The 17,844-nt window shown below is 45.7% G+C and overlaps 1 pseudogene; it reads right to left on the reverse strand.

The window, feature by feature from the left end:
- Nucleotides 1-6,399: 6,399 nt before the first annotated feature.
- LOC120840950 lies at nt 6,400-7,786 on the reverse strand (annotated as a pseudogene).
- Between the last annotated feature and the right edge of the window lie 10,058 nt (nt 7,787-17,844).

Here is a 17,844-nt window from a genome sequence, read left to right on the forward strand (position 1 = left end):
TGCAGCGCCCCTCTCCCCGAGGAACGCCCCGAGCCGCACGGCCAAGTTCTCGGGGGCATCGGGACGAGCCCGGAGTGAACCCCAGAGAACGCTGCCAGACTTCGGAGCAAGCTCACCAGCAGGAACGTGCGCGCATCGCGTGTTTTTAGGTTACCCCGTATCGATGGAGCCGATCGCGTGGCCACATGACATAAAAGGGGAAGTGTTCTATTATGTCCAGGCACTTATAGCAACCCCCGGACATTTTCCATAGGGCCAATGGAGTCGAGTTTTGTACAGTAGCGCCGAATTCCTCGTCCGTGGTGGGGGGCTCTCATTACTTGAACGAGTTAACTTATTATTTTATATTCGGTAAATTGTAAAATTATATTAAGAGCTAACCATGCTATTAATAAAATATCTGGCTTACTTTTCAAAACGACTTCTATATACACGTTTGGGACGTAGTAGCTTACTTTGAAGCCGTTTCTAAGCCAAGCCGTAAAGAATCCAACATGGCGCCTTTTTTTTTTTGTAGGGTGGTTCTCGTATGGATCGCTTCGGGGTCGTGCTGGAGCCTGGATCCAGGGTCCTGAGCATCACGCCCGGTCCCGGTAGTGTAATAATAGGGACTTTTAGCAAACCGTGTTCCGCGTACCGCACTATCGGAGCCTTTGAAGCATGCTTTTAAGTGCGCGCCCCGCTGTCACGGTATCACTGGTATCACTCCGGGTGCGCGCCTATAAAGCATGTTTCAAAGGCTCCGATAGTGCAGTACGCGGAACACGGTAACAGTTCGCTAAAAGTCCCTAACGTAATATACGATGTGCAATTTCGCTTTCAGCTGTATAAGGTGCGTAGTCATGTGTGTTCGTTGTTCTTCTGTTTCGAGGCGTCCCGCCGTCCAGTAAGGAATCCAGAGCTGCGACCGAAATATTTCGAGGCACATTTATTGCACAGATGCTAAAACGGAATTAAGTACAGCACTGCACCTGCATACGCGCAAAAATAAAGCATTGACAAAATCATTTCGTCAACCTCGCCCACAAGCTCCAGTTTCACATCGCCAGCACCTCTCTGTCATCTGTGCACGATCTCATCACTTCATTATTTACATGCGGCGCCGCACACCTTCTTGGGAATGGGCTTTATCACTAATTTTATCACTATCACTTCTTGGGAATGGTCACTAACATATATCTTTACAAGTGTACACATTGACCCACATAATTACGCATTCAACATGCCAAGTTGGATCAGCTGTTCACTGTGAAAGTAAAGTTGTTCACTGATTTAAGAAATATAAGCCACTTAGGTGGCCCCCAGCAATCATTAGCTTCATTTTTACATATTCAAAGCTTCTCACGCAAGCAAGATGAAAATGTGAAATAAAGCTTCGAAAAATGGCACTCAACAGGCTGTATAACTGGTTGGGAACCACGAAGTGTCCAAAGCTTTCTTCCTCCTTGAGGGGTCCATATCACAAGAGCGAATGACATTTTAGCGAACAGCGACATTTGAGCGAATGGACGTTTTAGCGAATAACGGGGGCGCGCGTTAACCCATCCGTCGCGCTGCGCTTTACGCCGCTTCGCGGCGACAGTCTGCGGCAGCTCATTACAAAAATATGAACCCACTTGGCCCTCCCGAAAACGCCGCTTCGCGGCGTCCGACTATTCGCTAAAGTGTCGTTCGGTGAAACGTGGGCGTTCGCTAAAGCGTCATTCGATCAAGTGAGTGCCTCCCCTCCTGGAGACAACGTTCAAATGCTCGTTCCATATGTCCCAGCATCTGTAATGACAATGTGGTCATGATGTTTAAAATTTTAAGCTGATTTAAAACGAAACAAATGTCTATCTACAGAGAACAAACTAATCACATAATGCCGTTGTCGCACCCGGAACCATGCAGAAATAAATGAAACTTCAAATTAATACATAGGAAGCCTCATTCTTTCTTTTTATTATCCGCCGTCTGTTCGAGGTCCGCCAAAGACCATTTTCAAGATTAAACCCAATTGTTACACTTTAAATAAGCAGTTGTGCACAAATCGAAGTGGGGCTAAATGTATACCATTAACTTCATTAAAACCGTACTTGTTCGGGGGAAAGCATATGTTTTTACTGCGAGAACGAGCCTGCAAACTAACAGCTATGGGCAGCAAACGTTTAATGGTAAGTTCGCTGAGCAAATAAAACTGAGTACGGGAGATACATACTCACCTGCCTTTTCCTGAAACAAAAAAAAAAAAAAGAACAATAACTTGTGGGTCTTGGCATTTGCGCTGTTCGTGCACCATCGGGATATGGCACGTAAAATGCACCTCTCAACAGTCTCTGAAAGTTCGCACCAAAATATCCATCGAGTTCGACAGGCGCGCGGAACGCCGGAGCGCGAAACCACGCTCGCACGACCCTTGGGTAAACAAAACCACGCTACGCCGCCGTCCGCCGTTACGAAGTTTCAAATTTGGGCGAGGGTAGAGCGAGGGGGGGGGGGGGGGGGGGGGGGGGGGTCGGTTTAGAGTTTTGTTTTTAGACCGAAAACAGAGCGAACAGAAAGAAATATATAAAATAAATTGCATTTTATTTTCATGGTGCGGTGAAGACGTTTTGTTGAAATTACTGTTAGCGAACAAAGTTTTATATTTGTATTTTTGTATTAATGAGAGCCCCCCACCACCCAAGCGCTGCTGCCTGTGGCGACGCTTAGGGAGGCTCAAGTGAGGGTGGGCGCAACTCAAAACCAGGAGAGCGTTTGCAATTTAATGGCGGCGCCTGAGGGAGAGGATTCGAGAAAGGATATGCGCCAATGTTGCCTGCAGGAGAGCAGGCGCCCGCTCTGTTGCAACTCTGTTGCTCCATGCGCCTTTCCTCCTCTCGTCTCCCATTGCAAGCAACGAACGCCTTGGGGCAGCCTCTCTCGCTTCCTTCTCGCTCCGAGAATTGCAAACGTCGAGAGGAGAAAGCAGGGTTGCCAGACAAGCAGCAACGTTCAAGATGGCGGAATTTACCATTTTTCGGGTTAAAACAATACTTAACCTATCGCAACAAAACTGGTGGCTATGGAAACGTAATCATTTATACATTGTGTAAATTATTCAAGCACCTTAATGGGCTCTTATGACCTGAGTTAGGAAATAAAACGACCCTTTGCCCCATAGACCCCCAGCAAAATTTAGCAATTAAATGGCGTCCATGTCCCGTGATCCCCGATCTAGCAGTTGCACCCACCCTCACTTGAGCCTCCCTAGCGACGCTATACACAGCGCCGCAGATGGTGGCGACGCTAATGTCAGCGCCGCGAAACTGGGACTGTGACCGGGGGTTGCTTATAGCTTCGCGATTCGTTCTTCTTCTTTCTTAGGCTAACGCCCATGTCTCATTCGCTGCGGAGCGCTTGAATAATGTGGCTGCAGCTTCCCTCGCCCTGGGCTTCTGAGACTGTCATTGACTGTAGCTGTACTCCGTTTCACTCTAACTTCGACCGCAGTCAACACTGCGGTTTTACGGAGCCAATCAAGCAGTGGCTAACCAATCACACGGAAGAGCCAATTACGTGGGATCCCTGCGTATTTCCTCTGAGTAATTTTTTTTTGAGGGGGGGGGGGGGGGGGGGGGCAGCAGAACACAATGGAGCATGATTGCGCGCGTGTGCGCAGGACACTCTTAGAAAAAAGGGTCAGTATAGTCCTCCCTAAAGGGGGGAACGCTCTTGACACATATGTTCCTTCAGAAAGGGAGAAACCTTCGTCCCTTAAGCAGGGGAGCAAAAGTTCCTCCGTCGACTGCATCTCATTATGGCGGCCACGAATCGAGCAAATCGAGCTCGGTAAGGCTTAACGAGAACACTATGTCTATTGTACGAAGCAAGAGGAGCACCAAATAAAAACGTAACACGAGCTTTCCGCGAACTGTATTTATTTCCGAAGTTTCTTTACCCCTGCAGGTAAAGAAACTTACGTTTCGAATGCACGCAGTCACTCAGTCTTCTCATCGTCAGCACTGCGATGTTCAACGGAGACAACCGGCACCAAGTTCGCGCACTTTATGTCTTACCTTAGCTATTCCTCGAGCCACAATTCCTTCGTCAACCGTTGCGTCAACCGCACATCACGGAGGAGTGAAAACCATTCGCCCGCAAAACCAAAAGCCGCTCTCAAAAAAAAGCAAATCCGAAGCAACCTCTTGGCTTATCTCAGCACGGTAACACGAAATTATGGCGTAGCCGCATAGCGTAAAAAGATGTTAAATCGCTTGCCACCAGATGGCAGGGTCAAGCAGAGTAATCGCGCGAGTAGCTAGGCTAGGTGGCGCTAGGTACCGTCCAATTCATGATTTACAATTTTTTTTTTATTTTTTACGCTACAATTGTGTTTCCTTTTGTTCGGGAATCTCTAACACATGTAGACACATTACGCACACTACAAGCATCAGGTGAGCATATATTGAGCGCATATACAGGCATCGCACATACAAACATCAATACAACAGCACACTACCCCGATCACTACTCCCGAGCACTGCGTTTCCGTCTTTTATACTGGTCGTTTTGAACGTACGGAATTTTTCGGTGACTCCCTAAGCAATAAAAAATATTCCGAACATGTTCATTTTTTTCCAGCAATGTCATACATCTGAGACTACTTTTAATGGCTCAGGGGATGAATCTCTTATTAAAAAGAAAACGCTCGATCATGCCGTAAGTATTTGAAAGCCAATAAATCAAGCCGCTCCAATGTGGTTCGAAGCCATGAGTTTGTTTTCCCGCACGGCCCTCCGTAGCCAGTATTTATATTGTAGTGTTTGTTTTTCTATTTGTGCTGTTCGCGCACGGCTGCAATTGCCGTCTTGAATTAATCTTTGTAGAGCGGATATTCACTCAGCTGGAAGTGATGCTTCACGGGCAGAGAAACCGCTTTTCGATCAACTTGAATGCAGTCAAAGCCGCGACTTGCGGCAACTGTTAAGTGTACCGAGCTACGCCGTTGCGAGCTCGAAAACGTCTAGCGCTCATCCCAGCGCGCCACTTGGAGGGCAGTTTCTACAGGAACCGTAATATATTTAAACAGTAAAATAAAGGATAGAGTTTTCTTTTTTTGGATTTTACCTTTTTTTTATGCTAAACTTCCATTGTAAATATACGTACTTTCCGTCATAGGTACTTTCGTACTGTTCAGTCTTTTCTCCAGAGCGCAATCGCTCTCGGGGACCGACAGTCACATTGGCCACTGTACGATAGGAGCTTACCGTTCAGACCAGCGTTCCAACATGACCATCCACACGTCGATCGACTGCACCTGATCCCTGAAGTGGTTTTAAACTCTTTAATGTAAAGCGGAATGTCACCCTGCGACACCCCGCCCCCTCCATTCACGGCCCGACCAGCGGCATCAATGCCCGACAGTTTACGTCATCTCACATTGTTGTTACACCACTGATACGCGAACACACGGTCACATCGGCGATAATTCCAGTCTTCTGTTCACAACCCACAACACTGCCATCACGATGTCGCTGACACGCAGAAATACAGAACCACGTTGACGATGTTGCTAACACGCAGAAATACAGAATCACGTTGAATGCCGGTTGGCACTCGGCACGGGACAACAGAACCGAACTCAGCAGGGAAGGCACCCAGGCAGCCGGCAGGAAAACCTGCCTGCCTTGGACGCAGTTCCCGCGATTTCCATAACGTCGAAAACGTCGACACAGTTCCTCGTGGTTTCGCGGTTTCGCTGCTGTAGTTCCGCGTTCCGCGTGTGTCCCGCAAATCGGAGACGGCCGTCTTACCCAGTGTATGTAGCGCTGCTGGCACTGCTCCGGAACTTCGCTGTTTCTAGCGGCTTCGTTAGCTCGTTTGATAAAATTAGTGGTAAAAACGTCAATGCAACCGAAATGTTCTGCACGTTTGGACTAGAAGATGGAATTACAGGCGGCCTTGGCTGCCGCTGAAGCTCAATCAACTCAACATTAATTTATTAAATAACGTGCGCGATGTGCTCGAAAAACGAAACCGAAAGATGAGTCGGGAGGGCGAAAGCTTTCTCCGGTCTGCCTGGAGAAGGAGGAAAACGTCTCGGTGAATAATCAGGACTTATCAGGACTTTAATTTTTCCTTCATCGGTCTGGGTTTGGTTATGTGTGTTTTGGTAAATAAACATTAAAAAAAAATTTGACGAAAAAAAAAAAAAAAAGCGCCCGCCCCTTTGAGGATCGAACCTTTGACCACTTGGTCAGTAGCGCGATGTTTTACCCCTGCGCCAACTCAACAAGGAGGAATTTTTTTTTTTTATTTATTACATGGAAATATTAGACAACTGCAAGACAAAAACATGGTAAGGTTATCACATCCCAACTTCCATTACATATGATTCTCTATCTTATACTCTCATAGGCTCATTGTCGTGGACAGACAGAAGGAACAGAAAGGAATATTAAATAAATACAAAATGCACGTGCTAAAAGTCAGGTAGATTAATGCATCGATCAAAAAGAACATACCAATCTGGCCGCTCGTCAAGGTAGTTAAACACATTTCGTACATGCGTTACGGTTTCAATAAAATTTGATTTGGTAGATCGAGGAGGGTCCGCATTCCTATCAATCATTCTTGTTTTCCAGAGGCTATGCAACCCCATTAATGTAAACAGATCGTAAGGAAAACTATCATTCAATTCTAAGGGCAAAAAACGTATTGTGTAAGCATTGATATTCAAGTCTTTTTTCAATGTCCTTTGTAGGACATCCCAGAAAAGGTAAGCATCAGTGCAGAAAATAGAACAATGCTCTATAGTTTCCGGTTGGTTACAAAGGCGACAGTTGATTGACCACGGCACAAAAATTCCACGTTCGCGAAGCCAGGGTTTTACAGGTAACGTAGAAGTATGGAGCTTAAAGAAGAATGACTTTGCTGTAGGCGAGACATGTAGTTTTCGGACACGTCTGAGGACATCTTTTCCAGGGCCTTCACTATATATGCTTCGATACAAAGGTTCAGGGAACGTTATGTCAATCAGATCAGCATATAAGACTTTCCGTGAAACCGTAAATAAATGCTCCAAAGAAAAACGAGCTGTTAGAAACTCAATCGCGCTCACTACTTCTTTGAGGTACCCCACAGGACGTGATGTGCTTGCGGGTATCGTTGTAACTTGTAACCACCAAATAAGGTAATGCACTCGCGAGTTCCGTCTGTAAGTAAGTGCGAAGGAAATGATGAGATGCAGTTTTGAAGAATAAAAATCGAGATATTACTTGCTTTAGAAAGATGTGTATGAGTCCGAGGCCGCCGACATCGATGGGGCGAAAGAGGTTATCACGTCTTGTAGGTTCCCAATTGGAACTCCATATAAAAGTAGCAAACACTCTGTGGAATTTTTGAATATGGCTTCTGGTACAGCAAATCACTTGAAGTATATACCAAAGTTTGGCGGCGAGAAACATATTACAGGCCTTAGCTCGCCCGAAAACTGACCACTGGTTGGATTTCATCTTGTCAGCTTGACATTTGATTTTCGACACCCGTTCAGTCCAGTAATGACCATTGTTACGGATACTGTTAAGAGGAACTCCTAAGTACTGAGGGGCAATGCAGCTCCACGATATTTCAGCATACTCTGATGGTGTTGTGGCCCATTGCCCGCACCAGAAACCTACGCTTTTCTCCTTATTAACGAGTGCGCCGGTTGCGTCACAGAAGTTTTGTGTTATTGTAAGGACATTGTCGACGCTGCGTTTATCGGCACAAAAGAAAGCTATATCGTCTGCATATGCCAATACTTTAACTTCAGAAGAGTAGAGACGGAAACCCTCCACGATAGGGCTGTTAAGTACACTTAAACAGAGGGGTTCTAAATAAAGCGAAAATAAAAGCGGTGATAGCGGACATCCTTGTTTGACAGACGATTCCAGACTAATTCGATTCGAAAGTGAACGAATTCGTTCTCCTCTATTCATCCGAACTGCCGTTCCTTCCTTCTCTGGGCAACTTGTCCGCAACAAGGAGGAACAGTCGCTGTTGCTACCTTTCTCCTCCTTTTTTTCTTAGAGTGCAGAAGCTTGGATTAGAGTGAAGTGCTAAACTAACAATAAACTGCAAATAAGAAACCGACTTGATGAGTACTTCTCTACTACGTTCTGTAGCGATAGTATATGACTAGGGTTCCGCGTTTTCGGTTTCTATTTTTTCAAAATTCGGCGTACTTTTTTCGGTGTTTATTTTAAAATCCAATTTTCGGTTCTTTTCGGCGTATATTTATGCCCACAAAAGTTTATTGGATTTTTTCAATGAATATGAAATAAACACCAAGGGACACTGGATCAGATGATCCTTGTAGCTCTGATATTTGTGATCACTCAAAGAATAACGGCACATGTGCATTGAAAAAGAAATGGACACTTTATCTGGCAAAGGTGCGCAACTGTAAAAAAAACGAAAAAAAAAAGAAGTAGAGACAAGTTAGATATGAATCCTATGCCCAAAAAACATGGAACTTCCCCTTCTGTACATCATTATTAGTTGATCTTATTATAGTACACACACATGTACTTTCTAAGGTTCTCCTCGTTGATCCTCACTCTTTCTTTCCTGTTAATATGACCTTGAGCTTCGAGAATGCCCTCTCAACGCTAACACTGGACACTGGCAGGCTAATGAGATGGAGTACTGCCTGAGCCAAAATCGGCCAATCAACCAATTGTGACCGCCGAAAGAGACACGGTGCGACGTTTTGAAGCACAACACACCATGCAGAGCTTGCATCAAGCCCTTACAACGCGTTTGAAAACACGCTCGTTCATGGCGAAGTCACGGGGCATTTCGGGCATCACGTTCCGATCGATGATGCGCGCATTACCGAAACGTCGTGATGGCATCCGTGTATTTCATACATTCGGACACGTTTCGAGAGACACTGTTGTTCCACTTTTTCGCCCCGGCTCTGCGGGAAGGAAGGTCAAAGTGACCCCTCCCAGTTAAAACTGAATTTAATAAAATGGATTTGACGTACTTTTATTGGTTTAAATCGAAAATGCCGAACCTAAAAACTGACCTTTTTCGGTTAAAACCGAATTTGCGAAAAAAGATTCGGCGTACTTTTATCGGTTTTTATCGGTTTAAACCGAAAACTCCGAACCCTATATATGACCGAGGCCTATTCTGACGTGTTAGGTGTCGTGTGATAACTTAGCTACTCCTGAAAGGCGGTTCAAAGTTATCTTGATTTTTTCGGCTTGTTGATGGCTTGATCAAAACACGCGAAAAAAAAAATATTTCTCAGATTGCAGGTGTTAGAACTCGAGCCCGCCATCCGGTAAACGTTAGGTCCGCACATCACTTCGTAGTAAGACCTCCTATAGGTAGCGAGGCCGTCGCGTACTTACCTTCAGCTATAGTGTGTAGTGGGCCGAGTCAGTGCATCATGAGAAGAAATAAAACAACATAAGGAAGACAGAGGGTCAAGTGGAAGACGCGCTGTGTTCTTGCGCGTCTTCAGTTTGTTCCGGTTTTTTTTTTTGCGTTGTTTTATTTATTTTTGTATTCGACCTCCGCTACGTCACCAACTGAAGGCCAACTCGAAGTATAGATTGGAGACGAGTGCTGTGTCAGCGTTGGGCTTAGACTCGTGTTTTTAATGGTTGAACACGAGTTTGACCCGCCGCCCGCGAGACAGTCGCGGAATCAAGTGTGGATACTCTAAGCGTGTCTCATTTAGTGGCTCAAAGAGAGCCATACAATACACCAACTGATTAAATCGAGCGTGTTGCAATGTGGTTATTTAAATTGAAAAAAAAGGATGCGAGAGTTGTCTTTTCCTGCCGGTTTAAATTGGTAAGCATGTGCAACATGACCAACCGGAAAGAGACCAAGCCGCCCTGCCAGAAGAACACGCCGCACAATTCCGGCCATTTCGCATAGAAAAAGTGTACACAGTGCCCCTCAAGTGCGGAGCCGAATACATCTGACAAATGGGCAGGTGCATAAACGACCGTCTACGAGAACATCAAAACGAGGCCACATCAAGAGCAGTGCACTTAACTCATCCGATCGCGGTTCGCGCAAAAGCTTCGGGTGTTTCGCGAAGTCAGGTGCTTCGGATGCGCACCTGACTTCGCCGGCACCAAGGTAAAGAGGGACACCGAGACCGCTGTGAACGCGAAACGATCAAGTCATTGCGCATCGAGAACGTAAAAATAAAAAAAAAAGTCTCACCGGCATTCTTAACTCTATTAATACGTGGAGTGAAAATTCTCAGGCCGGTACTGAAAAGTATGCGCAACTCCCCGTAGAAATCGGGCAGTCATGGATACTCCACCCTTGCCCTCTCGTTTAGCAACTCTTCCTTTCCCTGCTGCCCATTTCGCCCTCTCTTTAACACACTCTTATCAGCGTGATCTCGGGCACAGCGCGAAGTTTTGTTTCCATAATCGCACGTTGTTGCTAAATGAAAGTGTTGCCTCGTCCTCATTCTTGGTTCTTTTATTCTTTCAATGTTAAGGCAAAAACCTTATTCATAGCTTTCTTTATTCTAGAAAGCCTGTCAAATTGCAAAATAACGTAGCCGCTGTAAAGGGGAAAGAAGACCAGGGAAGATGGTGCGCGAAGTGGTCTCTCAGGCAGCGCCAAACAATGCCCCAGCGGGAAAAGTCCGGAAAGACTGACGCGCTCCATTTTTTTGTTTCTTTTTGTTTCCGTAAACGGAGAAAATTTAGTGTCGACCTTCTACTATTTCGCCCCTCCCCCGCTACTTGATTCGCCGGAAGCCTCTTCTCGTTTTTTTCCATATTTGGTTTTGTTTCGCGGATAGGCCACCGCGCGTATTTTTGGCGCCTCCTGAGGGGTCACCCCAGAAGTGGCTCTGCGCTACTATATTGGTAACAGTTAAGAGCTGCTCCCCGCTTTTTGCGGCGGCCGGGCGGTCAATGGCTCCGTCGAGGAATTGACAGGCTTTCTAGAACAGACGAGGCTATGCCCCAACATGTCTAAATCCCCCATCCGACAAGCCGCGATTCACAGCCTGTTCAGACCTTCCGAACATTAAGTACGTGTGCAGAGTACATATCTTAATTCTTTGTTTCCATCTTGGGGTCAACATGGCCAATATCAGCCAACCGCGAAGCTCTATAGCGGCTCGATTTTTGCGGTAATGCGGCCGCCATGAAATGCAGTGCTCTGGAGACTTTCGGGACTTCAGGGAGCGTTATGGCACGTTAAAAGGTTGTCCGTAAAAGTAACAAAGTGATTTGTTGAGAAGAAAAATAAAATCAATCTCGAGCTTTCTTTTTTTTTTTTTTTTGTCACTACAAAAACGAAACAAAAATCTTTACATTTCCATGTTGAGTGGAAAACTTGCTTCAGTGGCGTTACTGGAACACGATGACAAGAACGAGGCTGCTCAACAACCCCATTCAAATATGGCGAACCGCACGGTAAGCAACGCTCGAGCGACGTGGCCAACGAACTGTTCATGGCACTCTACGTTCGCAGTTGTCCCACTAATTTTACATAGAGTTCCCATCCGCAAGCGTCGTCAGTTTGAAGAAAAACGATTAGAGTCTCATGTTCATGGTGATGCGTGGAATACAACTGATTAGATTACGGAAGCTTAAGGGAAATGCGACCAAAGGTTACCACGGTTGCAAAGCGACGCTAAAGCCGTTAGCCATAGCAACTCGAAGAGGTATTTCGACGCCTGCGACCGCTACGCATTCAAACGTAGTCTATAGAGGCGCAATCAGACTATGCTTAAATACTATACAAGAGACGCGGTGTTGGCTGCAGAAATGACGAAAGAAGTATCTGTGGACGGGCCACAAGCATGTTTAGAGCCTCATCTGTGTCGACAGTTTTTGTATCACCAGTGTGATCGTCATACAGAGAAGGCCGCAGGCAGCGTCTACAGACTGTCTTTTGTGTGACGTAGGAGCAGCGTGACCGCGACTTACGTGAGAATGCGCCTTAAATATTCTACGGCTGACGCACGCGAAAGAACATATTACGCCCAGGCAAAAAAGACCATGACGTGAAGTCTATGAAAAGGATCGACAGGTTCAGACACGCGGCCAGACCGTTTACCAAAAAATCGTGCCGAATAAATTATATCCGCTTTAAACCACAGGAACATCAACATAGAATTAGCGGTCCTCAAACCGTATACAGTGCTCCCCAGACTTGACACCGTCAATCGGTTTCCCAGATATTGAGTTGCTGCGGATTGCTCAAAATTAAATCTGACACCGGATTAGTTGCAATGATCGGAGGATCAAATTGACGTTGCTAGACCGGTAGCCGCAGTAATATTACTATTAAAACGCTTAAGACGAGCGGTCTCATGGCGGCGTTAAGTTTGGGGAGCATTTATTGTGATAAAGTGTTCGAATAAATGTTTATTACACTTTTCACTTTTTGCTCAACCCTTTTTTAGCATACTTTGCTCGAAGCTTCACCAAAAAGATATACCCTTTATCGGAACCGATAGCTGCAAGAGAAAGCTGCCGAGATTTCCAAGAACTAAATGTACCAAAGCCAAGTTCGACGACAATGGAGATATATAAACGTTTGTCCACGACTTGACATAAACACACACATATGTTGCACATGATGTCATATTTTCCGTATCAAAATCTCGCCCATACGTCTTGTTGCTGAGCTTTGGCTCAATATATTTCTATGCACGGAGGCAGTGTTTTCTTGTTCGCTCAAGCCCTTTGGCGTTGTGATCGACTGCGTATACCGAAGTAGTTGTTGACACGAAAAATCATCGTCTGCAACTCAATTTTTATATGTATTGTACTTTAATCGGAGTGAAGACAAGTGAGTCGACGATCGAGAGGTCTACCGGCCCGTCGGCAGTCAAAATGGATCCAGGCGCCTGCCATTGGTCATCGGTGAGATATAGGTAGGGTTCCGCGTTTTCGGGTTTTATTTTTTCAAAATTCGGCGTACTTTTTACGGTATTTATTTTAAAATTCAATTTTAGTTTTTTTTTTTGGTGTATATTTATTCCCAAAAAATTTTACCGTTTGTTTCCGTGAATATGAAAGAAATACAATCGGACACCGGATCATATGATCCTTGTAGCTGTGACATTTGTGATCACTCAAAGAATAACGACACATATACATGCGTCGTCTTCGCTACAACTTCCGTCAGGACACACCTCAAAATCGCGGAATTCGCGGGCAAAACTTCAGCGTTCTTCTTTTTTCATCATTCTGAAGACGTGACCGTCTGAGTTGATGACCGCACAGTGACCAGCGGAATGAAAAAAAAAAAATCAATTGTATTTATGTTCTTAACCACGGGAAAGTTTCAGAGAGGGTGTTAAGAAAGGTATCAAAGGGGCCCTCTGGAGCTTTCTGAGATCGTCTGTTTATGTTGTTATATTGCGTAGTAGGTGCAAGTTAATATGTATACAAAGTTTTAGATTACAAAACCGTGTATTAAGCAGATGGTAGTAGAAATATAAAGGGACTATTTTCTCTTGGAAGACAATCCCCCATTCCCTGCCCATCGCTAAAACTTGACCAATGGAAATGCTGCATCTCGCGGTGAATGCGAACGTTATTATTGCAACACTTTTTAAGCTTGTTGTAAATTACAGTTTGAGAAAAACGTAAACTGATTGTGGTGCGGGAAATATAGTTCGCAATTATCGTTCCAAAACCAGCGAACTATGTTTTCTCCCCGCAAGCTTGTTGCTAGGGGGTGATGCGTCGGCGCGTCGGGTCGTCTGCTTCCCGAGGCGTGTGCAGGCGTGCGTTTGCGGGACACGTGTTCCTTCTTCCCGTGGATCCCGACTCCGAAGCCCGGTTTGCGATCCTTCCACGTCAACCAGTCAAACTCTCCTTGTCATCTGTGGAATGCGACTGCGTATTGCAGTAGCAGCGCGACGGTGCGGTGCGACGAACGACGGCTGCCGAGCACAAAGTCCGGGCCCGTTGACGACGGTCCGCGCGTGTTCGAGAGATTCCTCCGCGGTTCGGCGGTCGGCCGCGTCAATAACGCGCAGTGACGCCGGAATCCTTCGCTTGCTATTGGCTGACCTGTAAAGAGATGCCCCTCCCGTTTTCCGGGGTCATCTCAGAAAAGGGGGCGTGCCTGGGACTTTGATAGCAACTTTAATAGGGAAATCCGCCGCGAATGACCTTAATTTTATGATTTTTTAGGATCCTTAGGGCCAGGGTTGGGCAGAAATACTCAAAAATGTATTTGGAAATACAAATATTGGGATACATTGAAATTGTAGCTAAAATACTGATACTAAGATACATCTGTAAAAATGTATCGCGATACGTATCGGAAATACAATTTAAAAAGAGGCAAAAAGTATTTCGAAAATACAAATACAGGAATACATTTTAGGGAGGGCAGAAATACAAATACGGAAATACTGATACTGAAATACATTTTTCAAATTTTTTGAGACGCCAACTGAGATGAAGCTTGAAGTTTGAAGTGGATGTTTTCGATCCCGAAATTACGTTCCCGTAGGCTTGGCACTTTGCCTTGAAGGTAGTGGTTTCGGACGACAAGGAGTCTTCAATGGGCCCAAAAAAACGTTCCAACAATTGCTGACCGCGGTCCCTTCCATGACATCCTGTCTGTCTGACGAGGGAATCCTGTCAACATTGATCACATTATGTCACGGCGGAAGGAACTAGAATTCTTTATCTGTAGGTGTGGCCTTGAACATGAAACTTTACCACGCTGCTGTATGAAAGGACAATGCGCACTTTCGTTGTAGGCTACCTAGCTGAAGATCGTGCATGCAGTTTCATTTGGAATTTTTGAGAATAGTGGACCACCTGAAAAATCTTGGAATACATGTCTTATCTTCTGTTTTACAGTTGAAAAAACGATACGGTAGCCTCCCTGTTCTGAAGGTCCTTACTACCGACCCTCCGCCACCGACGCACGGATTGCAGTCCTCAAGTTTTGCCTAGCATTATCCAAACAGAGACCTCGTGGATTACGAGCTGATATTGCCGGCACAGGTGCGAGCTGTCCAAGAAACGGCGGTCTCGAGACTAGTCGCGGGAGTACGTAGTCTGGGATGGCACAGCGATGCCACTTTTCTGGCCTCCTTCTGGGTTTCGGATCACCAGAGCAGCGGGTCACGTCCATGTCGGCTGATGACGTACCCTTGAGCCGTGCAATATTATGGGCGCAGCCGCAGATGCATTCGGATATGTGTTGAACTTCACTGCATGAGTCTTCCTACTATTTCAAGTCAGCCACCGCCTGGCTCGTGCTGCAACGGAATGGGACTCAGCTTTGCCGGCAGGGTGTACTCTGTATGCTAAGGCGAGAGAGACGGTTAGCAGCGGGCATTGGATGCCAGGAAACAATGACTCAAGAAATCCCTACCTAAAGACCTGCGGCAGAAGATGCTCTGACTCCACTCCTGGCACGCCACCTGGTTCGCGTTTCCCACTACGCAACACTTCTCAGAAGAGAGGAGAGGACTAATAGAAAAATAGTTTGCAGAATCAAAAGGAACTAATTGGTCAGCATAGTAACAATACCCCAGCATCTCCTTGACTCTGGTGCCCTTAGAAGTAAAAAAAAAAAAAATGCGTTCGAACTTGTTTCTTTTTTTTTTTTTTTCGGGGGGGGGGGGGGGGGGGGAGTATTTCTCAAAAAATGTAACGAAATACACTTCATCGTGATTGTATCGCGATACAAAGTAACATTCAAAATGTATTCCGATGCAGAAATACAGATACTGGTGAAAAAAATGTATCGCGATACAGAAATACAGATACGAAATGTATTTCTGAAATACTATCGCGATACATTCGTATCGCGATACTGCCCAACCCTGCTTAGGGCCCGTAGGTTGAGTTACCGCCATAAATAGATCATCGCAGAACGCTCCGGAGGGACCCTTTAACGGCTTTCGTGGATGTCCTCTGAAGTGCATGAAGCGAAAAACCTTATACTTGCCGACATCCAAACTTTTTTTTAGGACCGGGAACTTGACACACTAACCCCGATCACAGAAAGGACACAGATGTCCCTCGAAGGTCAATCCAAGACCTCTTTTGTTGCATGGAAGAGGGAAATTACGAAGCCGTCACACAATGTCGAACCTTGCAAAGCCCCCCCTCTCTCTCCCCCCTTCCCCACCTACCTCGACGCGGCCCTAAAAAACTGACATTTTCGGTTAAAACCGAACTTTATGAAACGAATTCGACATACTTTTAGCGGTTTTTATCGGTATAAACCGAAAACGCCGAACCTACAAACTGACCTTTTTCGGTTAAAACCGAATTTCGGAAAATGGATTCGGCGTACTTTTATCTGTTTAAACCGAAAACTCCGAACCCTAGATATAGGTATATCCTTCTTGGTCTGTTATTGGATGTGGCGTTACAGCTTTCTGGTGGTCGAACTTTATCGACCAATCAAATATTTTTATCTGTTCGGCAGTCCACAAGCTGGCAATCACGGCTCCTGATGTGCTTTTCCAGGCTGCTCCTTTATCCACCGGTCAATATCAACATGTGTACAGCGACAGAACTTGAGAGTTGCGAAAGAAGCAAGATGTCAGCCCCTTCCACTGGAAAAGAGCAGATTATCACAACTTCAGCCCGCGTCTGATTTCTTTTCGTTACAGCACTTGGTTTGTAGCAGATGATCTACTTGTTTTTTGTTAGTAAGCAGACGACATACTTTTCTTTTTTGCTAGATTTTTGTTCGTGAATAATGCCTCATAGCAGACACACCCCGTCCTTTGTTTTTGCTTGCATACAAACCATCTGCAAATGATATATTAGCTCGCTTCATGAGAGATAAGATATCGCTCTCAGAATGACCCAAATCAGACCCCAGTATATGCCGCCAGGACAATCCAGAAACGTTTCGTAAAATCGCCCTTTGAAACGTGCGGAGTCTGCGAGCTCTTCTGGGGACGTTGGACCAGGCTTCTGGTCAGTACCTAGGTCCTTGTCAGCCCCGAGTGTGTGTTTGATGGCAGAGGTCGCGCATACCTGACAGATTGGGTACCCTGCTACTTTCGTCTCGTCACGCCCCGTAACAGTCGAATCGTGGCCATGGAACAAATGATTCTGGTGTTGGGTGAGTAGAGCCAAAGAACGGCTTCTCTCTGGTAATTTACTGTGTTGTGTGTTCGTTTAGGCGCCGGGACGAAAGTAAGCCCTAAAATCACTGCCTCCTGGTAAAGTAGCGCCAAGGTCTTTTTATGATCGCCATTTTGGTTTCTGCTTGATCTTTGCAGTCTTGGTGAGCCGATCCAAATTATCGGCGACACGAAGACATTTCTTGTATACCGAAGTATTGTTACCCACACACAGGTTAAGCAAGCTCACATCTTCGCACCACCTCCACATGGGGCGTCCGTGCTCCTTGACATTGAAAAATAATTTTCCTGTCGTGATTAACGCACAAAAAACAATATCGTTTCAATAGATCTAAGGCGACAAGCCAGATTGACAAGTATTGAATCTAGAATGCCAAAGACCCCTTAATTGGTGAGGAGCGCCTTCAATAATATGACGCGCCGACACGATCTTGGTGCGACTGATTCAGAAGGACTCTTTGGAAGCTTCGAATATTTGAGAGGACCAAAATGGAGATTGCCATGGAAACATAAACCAAACAACCTGTTTTGGTCAACTGTGCACAGACGACCACTTTTGGTCGTCTGTGCTTTAGGATATGTTTGTGTCCTGCTAGCAAGTATGGAAGGCGACGGCGCTGCTTTCCCAGGGCCCAGCGATTCTAGTCAGTCCCAGTGAGCGTCTGGTGCCTCCGCTGTAGTATAGAAATTTAGCCAATACCATCGTGGCAGATCGCGATTTTTACCGAAAATATAGGATGGCAACATCACAGACTACC

Source organism: Ixodes scapularis, unplaced genomic scaffold (assembly GCF_016920785.2).
Source record: "Ixodes scapularis isolate PalLabHiFi unplaced genomic scaffold, ASM1692078v2 PGA_scaffold3__209_contigs__length_174095766, whole genome shotgun sequence".
In the NCBI taxonomy this organism is placed as follows: Eukaryota; Metazoa; Arthropoda; class Arachnida; order Ixodida; family Ixodidae; genus Ixodes; species Ixodes scapularis.